Source organism: Aythya marila (assembly GCF_965140915.1).
Source record: "Aythya marila genome assembly, chromosome: 19".
Classification (NCBI taxonomy): Eukaryota; Metazoa; Chordata; class Aves; order Anseriformes; family Anatidae; genus Aythya; species Aythya marila.
Window position 1 is genome coordinate 8535680 of NC_139060.1, and position 12953 is coordinate 8548632.

At 40.9% G+C, this 12953-nt stretch overlaps 1 long non-coding RNA gene across 1 annotated transcript; it reads left to right on the forward strand.

Annotated features, from left to right (window-relative positions):
• Positions 1 to 89: 89 nt before the first annotated feature.
• LOC309885639 lies at positions 90 to 8080 on the forward strand. Its single transcript, XR_014318838.1, has 3 exons — positions 90 to 279; positions 1896 to 2058; positions 6557 to 8080. It is a non-coding gene; the product is annotated as an uncharacterized lncRNA (long non-coding RNA).
• Positions 8081 to 12953: the final 4873 nt, after the last annotated feature.

Here is a 12953-nt window from a genome sequence, read left to right on the forward strand (position 1 = left end):
CGCTGCAGCATGTCCGTGATTTGCATTGTGCTTCTCCCTGCAAACAGCAGGAGAGAGGAGCTGCCGTCCATTTGTCCTCTGTGCTTGCCCATACAGCAATGAGCACTGCTAGACACAAAAGGAGAGAAAAGCTCTGCGACTTTATAAATGCAAGATTATCGACTCCTTCCCTAGAGCTTCCCAAGGCCTTCCTGAAGCTCAGTGCAGTGAGAAAGCTTCTCATGCTCTGGTTGCATCTCCCAAGAACAATTAATATGGATGTCTTCACATTCAGACAAGGTAAGCTCACAAGTGCAGCTTGGTTTTCTTCCATCTGTTTACCTTGAATCTCTTCACTATGCCGCTGCATATTCTTGGAATTTTCCTCTTTTATCACCTGTAATGTACTATTATATTGTATTTATTAGCCTTTGAAGGTCCACAATTTGAAAATACAGGGTGTGTATTTGAAAGGCAGTTCCAAGAAGGTACATGATCAAAAAGACATCTGCTTACTCCCTACTAGAATCCCTCGTTGGTACATAAAGCAGTAGATATTCCTGAGGTATTAATATGTTCCACTGATGTATTCAAAGTCAAGCAGTCATAAATTTTAACTGCCGTACTGTTTAAAACATTCAAGTGTTGTTTATTCTACCCTAAAACTGTTATGCAAGAAAACAGTATATTAATTAGAGAAAATAAACACTTTTTAATATATTTGAGACAGAAAACACTACGCTATGCTTTTATGTGTTGAGAGAAAGCCAAAAGTTCAATTTTTATAAATTTGTTAGGAGTGAGTATTCTCTCACGGTACTACTTTCCTTTTTTACTTGATTTCTTCAATTTAGTGCTGCTGATGTGCTGTACCCAGCTTCCTAATGGAACTTTTGTCCTAACTCTTCCTAACTTCCATCAGAAAACTTATATTAACATTCTTACTTCTTTCCCAGTTGCATATCCTCATACTCCAACTGACTGGTTAATTAACAGCCTGTCGTTTTCCCTTTTCAAAGGGAACCTCACTTAAACAGTTCAACTGTGGTCTAACTTTAGGTTATACTTCATACAAAGTCTGAAAACAACAGGTGCCGTGATGCTTCTTGGGCTTGGCTTAAAGAATTCAGCAACAATTCACAGAATGGTGCCCTCTCTGCACTCCCCCTCCTTGCTTTATAGAGAAATAAAGAAGTAAAACTAAGCCACTGAGTTAGAGCAGTTGTTGAGCCCTAAGAAGGATGAGTGCAGAGCACCCAGCGGCTTTTGCAGCTGAATTGATTTACTGTTTGTTCTTGCTGCATTGTTAACATGTACACTCAGGAGGAACATGACTCAAATATTTGTGAAGAAGCGAGCAGCACAATTTTCATCTCAGTCTGAAACTGTTCCTCTGTGCAGGCATCCCAAAGCTCATGTAGTTTCATTACAGAGGAAGGAAAATGGCATCTAGGTCATATAAAGCCTTGGTGTTACACGAGTTACCTGCTGTTACACAAGATTTTTCAGAAATTACACGTGATGCTTAGACATAATATGCAACTGCGCTTAATATCCATGATAATATATAAAAAAGAAACAGAAAAACTTCTATGTTCTTGTCGTTGATAAATATTCAGCCACTTTCCTTCACTGCTTTCTAATGTTTTTTTAATTATACGTAGTGAACATCTAAAGCAGTTTCAGTCCTTGAGTAACTGCTGAGGGGTTAAAATGTACGGTTACAATCCTCTGAAATAAGGTGTATGTGAATGCATTTTAAAAATGATTTCTTCCTCCCCTCACCTTCTCCTAAGACCTTTCTCAGCTCTGATTACATCAAATACAGTAGAACAGTAACTTTTTTCTTTCCTGAATTACAGTGCCCAAGCACTATGCTGCCTATATCACAGAGCTCTTTTTCCTTAATATTGCAGAATTAATATTCCCGCTCCTGTTTGAACTTCAGATTGCATGGTTAAAGTCAGAAGACTGTACTGTATGTGGTGTCTTCCAAACCAAGTGCATGAGTACTCCAGTGTTGACAAATAAAGGTCTTAGATCTTTGCAGCCTTCAGGATGGCAGCAACTGTCAGATAAGTGAGTAAAATGTGTTCGTTTTCCTCTCCGTATATTTGGACGTCTGGAGGGGGGAGTTGGCAGCACCTGATAACGATTAATGGCCTTATAGTTTACACAGACTGTAGCAGTAGTTGCACTTTGTTCACAGGGATGAAATAAACAGAGCCTCTTCATAAAGATAATCTTATATTTACTTCTTGTTGCAGAAGTTCAGCTCTCCCAGTATTTCTTTCCTTCGTTAGGTATATTACTACAAGACAGAGACATAATTGGTAATCGTGCCTCGTTTCTGGAATGTCAAGTCATCTGTACCTGTTAAACACGCACCCCTGATTTGGCAAGTTGAGTCAGAAAATATGCTAAATCCTCACAAATAAAATGTAATGATGTGTGAAAAAGAAAAGGAGAGTAAATTTCCTTCTAAGCATTCCTGCTATGTAAAATGGGCAGACATAAAATCATGCAAGTCGCTATAATTAATAGCAACTTAAATTTTTATAGCCCTCCATCCGAAAGAATCTCACAGCCTTTACAGAAATTATTGTATGGAAATACAAAACAAGGATCATTTTGCCACGGTTGAAATGCAACCGACTGCTTAACAATTGTACATCTATGCTGGAGCCTGGTCTTCCACAAAGGACTTGCATGCTCAGGCTCTGTATTAGGAACAAAGATACCCCTTGCACTGCAAGACAACATTTTTTAGAGCGTATGAAAGCTTTTAAATTACTGAGTACACCAATGAGTCGAAAGCTGCGAAACATTTCAGGCGCACATAAGCTTGTGCTTGATAGTAAAGTCTGACTGACATATCAGCGCTTACTCTAAGCAGCAGGCAGAGACACACCGGCTGGTTTGCTGCGTGTAATCAGTTTGACAGCCCCCAGGAACTGCTGAGTCCCTGTGACCCTGGAAAGACAGTTTGGCACATATATTAAACAGTCAAATAGCTCCCCTCCAACTGTTTATTCATCTCCACTAGTCACAGGCCTTCCCAGTCGAGTACTCGCATTAGGTCTGAATGGTTAGATAATGATGGAAGAATCTTCCACGTGTCCTCACAGTTGTTGCAATCTAAACCCTCACATGAAAATATTTCTGGATTAATAACTGCCTTTGAAGCTGGAAGGTGGTTCAGTAACACAGGCAGCAGGGAGTGACTAATATTATACATTTGAATAAATCCAAAGATTCTGTTTGGATTTTTTTTTTCCCTTAACTCTTGGCAAAGTTCCCCTGAGACATAGTTGTTAAACCTGACTTTTATTTTTTCCTATACCAACATTTTTAACTTACCAGAGATCTTGACAGTAATCTATAAAGAGATGGATGGTCATATAGCACTTGTTCTCAGACACCAAAGAGGCTGTCAAAACATTTTTAAAAGTCTTAAAAAAACAAAAACAAAAACTTCAAAGCCAATGAAATCTAAGACAATTCTGAGCACAAGACATAAACTTTTCAGATATGTGGCTGCGTATGAATGTTTTGCTTGTATTTTTCACATAAGGTGTACAGTTGTGGACAGTGCAGGGAACTGAAATGATCTGTCCCTTCCAGAACGTAAAGGAAAAATTGTTTATTGGAAAATTCTCTTCAAGTTACATTCAGTATTATGAAATTAAGAGTCCCTGCCCAAAGAGACATTTGACTGGAGGAGTTTCTTACCCTTTCTAACTTTCATTCAGCTTTTTTACGTCAGACATTCATGTTGTCCTGTTCCTTAGCTCAGATGGAGCCCTGTGGCTCTAACTGTTGATTGACTGTGCTAAGAGACATATACATAAATGTTGTTATTCATCTAGCACTACTGAATTGCAGTTTCTAAAAGCAAAAACATTTAAATATCAACCTGTCCAGATGCGCTATCACCACTTCCAGATGTGGATATCCATTTATTTTAGCCTGAGGAGTTCACAGTTCAAGATGAGATCTGAAATACACAAAAGTTTCTGTTTGAAAACATGTATTGGCACATGCAAAGGCAGCTCTTTGCTATCTGCAGCACCTGCAGGGCGTTATAAGGGCAGATACTTAAATCACCTCGATGCATTCACACCTGCAGATGTTCAAATCCTACCAGTAGGGATACACAACGCCTGGTTTTGCAGGACAACATTAGGGCCAATCCATCTGGAAGACTTCAACCAGGCTTAATAAATCTAGAACAGTTCCACAGAAAATGCCTAAAAAAACAGAGGCTATTTGCAATCATCTGGTGATTAAATAATACCTCTTGTGGTTGGTTTTATATTTATGTTTGAGGCTTTCTTTTACTACATACACGCCTGCCTAATGAAAGCTCTAAATAGAAGTTGAAAAAAGTGACTGCTTACAAGAAGTATTCCTGGGTAGAATGATCGATCGTTAATAGGGACACTTTCAAAGTAAAACACTACAATAATAATACTGGGAGTTATTCTGGAATAGCTGTGCCAACCACATTTTTATGTGGAAGGCCCTGAAATAATTAACAGGAGAAGGAGCTGCTAGCCCTTGATTTTGGCTCTGTTTAAAGAAAATCCAATTTCGTCACAGCTAGGGTGGAAGCTTGAGTGCTGAAGTCCTTCTAACTAGACATAGGAGATCTGGATCAAAATGGGTGGAAATAGCAGTGCTATAAATGTGTATGAAAGCTGAATCAGAGCTTTAGGATAACTAAGCAGTGGGGATAAAGTGATACTGAGGACATGGAAAACTATATTTTGTTCTTCAGGGGGGTTTCCTGCCAGGAGACCTTCAGATGATCATCTCTTTCTTTTCCACTTGTGGGAAAATTAAGAAGGACCCAACTTTTCTACAAACAGAATTTACAAACACTTGCTTTCTAGGATTTTAACTCTGGCCAATTCCTGCAACTCTTATTTATTTATAAGAGTTTAACAACTCTTATTTATTTCCTCAGTCCTATGACAGAAAGACTCTTGCTGAATCCTAAACAAAGTTGAGTGACACTTCAAGATCTGTCCCCTCAGGACGAGCAGTAAAGACTCTAATTTTACACTATGCATGTTCTGTCCCATTGTCTCGTTACCAAGCAGCAGCTGTTTTTGTGGGAATTGTGAGCCTTCCCTTGCTATGGAGAGCACTATCGATATCTGAACTCTCAGGGGGAGTAACCTCTGTTTCTATCCAGGAAATATCAGATTAAAATAAACACACGGAACGTTGCTCTGTGAAGAGTGAGTACGTTATTTACAATCCTTTAGTTTCAAGTTGGCATTATTCAAACATTTGATGTGTGCCTTGTCTTGTGTAGGAGTTCTGTGACAGAAAAGGTGAAACAAAAAGGAGGAAAATAGGGAGAGATCTGTCATATACAATTTTTGTTCTAATACTACATTGTACGCATTATTCTTGTCATCTGAGAATGTCAAAGCTCATTAAAAAATGTAGTTAAATATAAGAAAGCTCCATGAGGAAAGTAATTCCTTTATTGGTAGGTTAACTGAATGCCAGAGTCATTCAGTTATTCCTCATTAGAACCAGACTGAACTCAGGAATAGAACTAGTCTCCAGCTTTGGCTACATAAAATGCTGTACAAGTTGCCAACAATGAAGATCTGCAAGTGGAATTTGGTTAATTGTGTCAGTCTGTAGGAACGCTTATTATTTTTTGGTATTACAATAGCTCCAAGAGTCCTGAGAGCTCTGCAACTGTGATCCCTTTGCACAAGGTGCTGGCTGAACACAAAGCAAAGAGGTGCTTCTGGCTTCAAGAACAAAGTCTTTCAGGAAATAGTTTGACAAATTTTTTTGGTAGAAGTCTCTACTTCCTCATTCCCCACCACGCACTCCTCCATTCCTCTTGTTTTCCCCTTCATGCTGTCCCTGAATTGTACCAATGCAGTTATTTGTGTAGCCCTGTGTTAAACTGAACCAGGAAATGGATTTCAATTAAAACTAGTCCTCAAAACTATTTAACTCAGGCTAGTGCTCTGATCTGTGCCCTGCTGCAGATGCATGAGGAATGTTACAAGAAATGGGGTCCCATAAAGGCAAAACCATGTCAAACCATGCCCTTAACTTAGCCTTACCAGGACAGGGCTGCAATTTTACCTGGTGTGAAACAACATTTTGTTGTTAGCTTTGTTTAAATTAACACAAGCAAGCAGACTGTCAGTACACAAAATAACAGAACTGCTACCTCAGGTGATACTGTAAAGTTTTCAGAGTAGAATTTGCTAGCATTGCCAAAAAGTCATCCTTCCCCTTTCAGATTCAAAAATACCAACTCTCCGAAACACACAAAGGAAATAACCTTTAAACTCCATGTTTGTTTTTGCAGTGGCCTGACTGGAAAATAATTTCATCCGCCTTTAAAAAGAAAGCTGGGGGGGGATGTAAAACAAAGTAGAGACCATTTCCCTCCCACCACAGTTGTGCATCTATTATCTGACTCACCACTTCTGGGATTCCTTCTGGCAGCACTGGTTTTATTGCACTGAAAATTCAAGAGTGTGAAAAATATTCCCTATTTTCAGATGACTCTTCTGTTCTCTGTTTCGTTCAGGTCAGCATCCCTTCCTTTGGAGGTTTGGAACTAAAGCTTCAGAAAGTGCTGTTCTTAAGCCTTGTGAGAAGCACCAGCACAGCAGAAGGGGGAAGGGAGAAATGAAAGGGGAGGAGAGTCCATATCTGAAGAGAGACTCCAGACTAGAGAAATTTTACTGACATCCATTCAGTATCCAGCAGGGACTCCTTCAAGGGCTTTTACTGAGATCCAAAGACTCGGGCAATTCACAGAGGCATTTACATGCAACGTCGCCTTCTGGGAGCTAAGGTATAACTGTACTCCTGGATAATAATAACAAAGAACACTACCAGACTCCTATTGAAATGTCAACCAGGCACTACTGTTCTAGAGAGTAACAAAGAGATGCTAATATAATTAATTATGAAGCCTCAGTACCCTCATTAACACTTCTTTAGTGCCCAGATCTTTGAAAATCAGCTGTATAAAGTGACTGTCAGAGTTAATTCCTTATAAATTGCCTCCTGTCACATCCCAGCGCTGCAGCAAGTTCTCTCAGGCCTTGTCGATGCTAAGAAATCTGTTGTGTGTGTTTTTCTTTCTTTCTTTTTTTTTTTTTTCAAGTACTGATGCAGTTGTACTGGTTCTTAAGGTGTACGCTGTTGAATAAGCAGGAGTTTGTCAGGATGGGATAGAGCAAAATAGAAATGCCTTCAGACAGCCCCACTTCCATAACTGGTAGCGTAAATAGGAAAAGTTTGAATCACTTGAACGGAAAACTAAGGACAAAAGAAAAACAGGAATGAGAGGTGTCACATAATTTGGCATTCAAATTTCCGGACTTTTCATTAAAAGTTTCCGGACCTTTCTTAAATTTGAGGATCGCAGCCAGTTTCTGGTGCTCTCTCCACTTACTGCCTTCACAACAGCATTTCAGCTCCAGGCCTCATTCCAATGCATGCTCCCTCCCAGCCACTCCCGCGTACAAATATATATTTCAATAGGCTTAGGCTACACGGGGTTCCAAAACCAGCATGTAATTGGTACAATTGTCTTTTACGCTTCTCCACAGAGAGCCACATTCATGCCTTCTTCAGCCCTGCTTTGTCATGGCCTCACTCCCTTTTTCTTTCAGTTAGACTGGGATCAGTACTCGTGTTTTGGAAACCTACACAAACACTCAAGAAAAAGTCACACAAACTGGCTGTGTTCATCGTTCATTCTGTTATTTCTCAGTACCATTCATACTCCTACAGTATATAAATGCGCGATCTTTGACAGGAGATAAAAAGAAACTGATCATTACAAATCACTCAGCATTTTTTGCAGCAAAGAAGCACCAAATGCTGACATGCCAATTTGCCTGTACAGAACAGTCTGCTTCCCTCAATCTTCTGTGTGCTTTTGAGAAGATGATAACCCTCTTGCAGGGCATAATTTTGCAGTTACCTGCATGTGTTTGTGTAACGTGCTCCAGAATCCTTCGGGAGTCTTGCTATACATGGCATAACAGACTAATCAAAATAGGATATTTTATTTGCCAATTCAGAAGTCGCTTTTGCTGTAAGCGTAAGATTATTTTGCTGGCCTAGCTAAACTGATATCGTTCACACTCTTTAAATGGAGGTGAAGTTTATATCAATAAAAGCAGTCCTTGCAAATAGGCCTGTCTTTCCTACTGTATTTATTAACATCATTAGGAACATGATTTTATTCTCCACTCTTAGATTACGTATTTATAGCCCAGTAAAGCATTGATGTATTGATCGTGTTCCCCTAAATCACGTATAAGAAATTAAAGTAGCATGCTCTAAATTAAACATAAAGGTTTCTGAAGAACTATCATGCAAATTCCATTTGCTTTCAAAAATATAAATTTGATGGGATTGAGTAGAATGTAACTACAGATCTCTGAACGTCCTTTTAGAAACAACACTTCTGCAAAGGATAGCCAGTTCTGTTCACACAAATAAAACCTGTCTGCAGTGCTTTTTGAGACAGTCAGGTGCTTTATACATACCAATTCATGTTCCAATGACAGTTTGAGATACTTTAGACATAGTCGGTGTTGATAAAGTGATGTAGAGAACAGATAAATAATTTTTAGTCGTGTGTGATCGCTGAATATGGAATGAATTTAAGGAATCTCAGTGTTTTCTTCCCTGTTGTCAGCGCTGCAAAGGGTCAGCTACCGTTTAAGGGTGGCGTGCCAGATTGTAGTTTTGTTCCAGAGATTAGACGGTGAGCATGCTGGTATAAACTCAGCAGGAACTAGGGGATGCTGTGTCTAAAAGCAGAGAGACACTGCCAATCACCTTGTTGACAGTGTCTTGCCTCTGTCCAAGACAGAGGCTCCCAGCTGCCACTGCATTTGGGGCACCACGACAGCCAGGAACTGGGATCCCGAGGCTTTCACAGATGCCTCTTTCGATATGCCACGGCTCTTGGCCCCGTGCCAGCTCCTACTTGCCATTCAAAATCTGCCTGCATGGAGCCTTTGCGCCCCTGTGGTGGTAGCTTGCTGACACCTGCAACAAAGCACGCTTTCCCTACGCTCCTTCTCATTTTGGTCCCATTTTGACTTAAATCTCTCTTATTGTCAATGTGGGAATGACTGTGTGACAGGTGACACCTGTACTGTGCATGAAGTCATACCCATAATATTTGTAAGGTTTGAAAGGGACCCCCTCCCAATGCTAATTCTACAAAGCATAACAGATCTCTGAGTAATGGAAATGGATTATTTTTATAAGATATCACACAAATCTCTGTGTAACTACTTCAGAAACGAGCCAATGTGTTACTTGCCAAAATTCAGAATACAGTTTTCAAAGCAAAAAGGGCAGAGCATTTGCAGAGACAGAAGGGACAGGGAACAGGAGGTCAGAAGTTACAGAAAGATGTATGAGCCCTTTATGAATGACACTGGAGAAGCAAGAGCTGGAGGATTCACACAGCTTGAGGTAACACTTTGAATCCACGCAAGGACCTGAACTCTCATTAAGCTTCTGAGCATCTGGCTGGCTGCACAGACACCGTGTTCTGAACACAGCACAGTTGTGGTGACCTTTCTTTCCTTCAAGTTTAGTGAATGTGTGAACACCTGATTTTTAAATCACAGATCCCTAACTAAAAGAAAAAAAGATCTGTACATTAGCAATGCATGCACAAAATATCCGTCAAATAAATCTGGAACAGTGCTCTGCCATTTAGGAACTTAGGTTCTGTTTTTAATTCTGCCATAAATTCCCAGCATGGTTTCGTACGTCATCCAACCCTTACCCCTAAAATATCCCATCAAAAAACGGCACCAGCAGTTCAGTACCTCACAGAGCTGGCAAGGGTAAAATAAATGCTTGTGGTGTGATCAGAATGCAAGATAAGAAGCATCACAAGTAAGAGCACAGATAAGCAGACTTCAGAAAACTCATTGCTACTGGTCCTGCATTCGAACTCCTCAGTCACCACCTCCACTAGCACGATAGGGTGCTACTATCACTAAACATTTTCCAGGATGGCATACAGCAAGCTATTGGTGAATTCTAAAGGATACTCCTTTAGAATACCATTGCAGATGTAAGGGGCTTTCCAATGAACGTCCTTTTGGGTAGTATCTGCTTATTTGTCCTCTTGCATTTCACACCTGTACTATCTTGATTCTTCTTCTCAAGGGATACTTCCATTTCATGCAAACCTCACAGCCTATAGGTCAGTAGAGCAACCAACCTCACTCTGAAGCAAATGACACTCAAGACCTCAGTCAAAACAGTTTAGAAGTAACTGATCGGGTACTGTCAAGCACAGAACATCAGCAGAAAGCCAGTTTAACCTCTGTGTTGCATACTCAGGCTAATTCAAAGGCAATGCAGTTAAGTACCCAGGTCTCAGCCAAACCAGGTTTGTCATGCTCTGCAACCTTGTTTGAAAGGAGCAACCAGGGAAATGGAATTAAGGCCTGCTGGTTATACCAGTTGGGAAAACAACTGCATTCTGGAGTGACATGTTTCTTTCATATAAACCCTTTTTATTATTTGAAGAGTTTTGTTGCTTGGCTTTAAAAAAAGAAATAAAATGAAAAGATGTAAAAAGTACTGTTCCCCTGAACAGAACCCATCAATCAGTGAAAGGCAATGCCTTTGATCCCATTTCAAGCCTCTCGCTGCCAATCTAAGCCCCAAGAGTTCTCATGGCCAGAAATTCCTTTCTTGTTTGAGCTATGCACGTCGGTTTCTTCATTCTCACTTGCACGTTCGGAGTGGAGGAAACGGGGAGAAAGGTGTAAATGGGGAAAGCTCAGCAATTTTTCTCTATTTTGGGTAGAGACCACTGTTTCAGCTACCTAGGGCCTCAACACAGCTCAATTAATTCATTTATCACAAATAGAGGACAGCTACTGTACCCACTTATGGGTAAATTTTTAGCAAAAATTAGCCTAGAATATTTGGTTTGCACCAGGTCATAGAAATTATACCCCCAGCATGCATGCTTTGTTGTATCTGTCCTTTTTCTAATACTTTCTCCCCCAGTGCTCTCTCTTTACCTTAGTCTTCTCTTGTTCTTGTTTTCTGATGCTGATTTGCTCCAATATGTAAAAGTGAAAACTTATTAATACTTTGTCTCATGAAACACAAAGAGAAAACAGATCAGCACTGTAGTAGTAACAGCCACTTTACAGACACTTAGTAGCCTCAGGCTAGTAAACCCCCTCCCCCAATTATCCTTGATTTTGCCCTATTTCCAGTGTAGTGTTACCACATCAGAACATTTGTGCATCTGATGTTGCCACGCCAGAAAGAAAACGCGAACTACGATTTATTTAAATACTGTTGATAAATTAAAGCTCCAGCAAATCAGAGATATTAAAATAATAACAACAAAAAAATTAAACTGCAATTACTTAGAACAGTCATCTTCTAGGGCTATTTGCTTGTTTGTCATCCTTGGGAAAGAGAAGTCCAGACATGCACAATATTATTGGGGAACACGTACTACATTCACAGTAACTTTGCATATTACTTACTGAGGAAAAAAGGTTGATTTATTTTTGCTCTGTTTCACATATTCAAATTCCAGTTCTTATCTCACTTTGCCATCTCAAAAACAAAACAAAAATTACAAAAAAAGCTTTTCTTTTCAGATTCACTCTGACAAGCTAAAGTTTTTAAACTACAGCCTGTAGGATGCAAACTGTATATAAATTTACACTTGGAATATTTAGTCTACTACCAAACAGTAACGTGCCTTGGCAGTTCTAATACACCAATTAAAGATAATTTAGTGATGACTGAAGATGATCTATTTATAGATGATAAATCTTTCTTTTACGCTTTAGGAACTTCTTAAAAAAGCAACACACTATGCTACTGGGTTCAAGTATTTCATGCCAGTTATTCAACATAAAGCAAACCTGAAAAATAAACCCCCCTACTCCCTGCAGTGTAACTACTCGCAGCAGTGAAGTTATTCAAACAATGCTCACTTTACATTTTAATGGTGGTGTTGAACTTGAATAGAAAACAGATTTATTTCACTCATTAAGGGATGAACTAACTTGTTGCTGTATCTTCAAATACTTACGATACCTTCAACAAATCTGCTGATCTCTTAAAAAATAAACTTTTCTCCTGCCATACCAGGATTTCACCAGTGACATTACCAGAGCCACATCCATTCTCAGGAGCGCTTTCTCTGTATCCTGTCAGCTTTATTTTGACTTACAGACCCAGCTCCCTCCCTGCAATAGCAGGAATAGCTCTGCTCAAGTTCACGCATCCACGCCTGCTTATGCCAGCGCTAAATTTACCCTCAGCGTTCACCGAGAAGCTGTTCCAGTAAAGGTGCAATTGGAAAAACCCCTGTAAGCAGACATACCTGTGAGAAAGCGCTGCTTTAGCAGCCTGGGACACCGGGCCACAACACGGCCTGACCCTGAGGCAGGCGAGGCCGGGCTCTGTTCTGCCTTTTTTTCTTATTTTTTTCTCTCCTTTCTGCCTTTTTCTCCTTTCTGCCCGGCAGCGAGGCGGAGCAGGAATCCCCCCACAGCACAAAGCTCCGCAGCTCCCTCGCCAAACCCCAGCGGCTGCGCAGCGCCAGGGAAGCCGAACTCTGCTGATCCCCCTGCCCAGTCCCCTCGGGAAGCGCACACCACGGACGCCAAGCAAGGCGGCCAATTTCAAATTAAGTTTAATAAGGCACGAGCCGGCCCCGGAGGCAGCGGGGCGCTCATGGCGGCACCTCACGGGGGGCGCCCGCGGCTCTGCAGCGGCCCCGGGGGCGCGACCCGCGTGGTCCTGAGCGCTGCGGGGCTTCTGCGAACAGCAGAGCTCTCCTCATGCAGCGGGGCTCTCCTCAGCCACCAGAGCTCCCCTCCGCCATCACGGCTCTCCTCAGGCACCCGCTCCCTCACGACGGCCCCCCGACGCCATCTTAAGTCCTG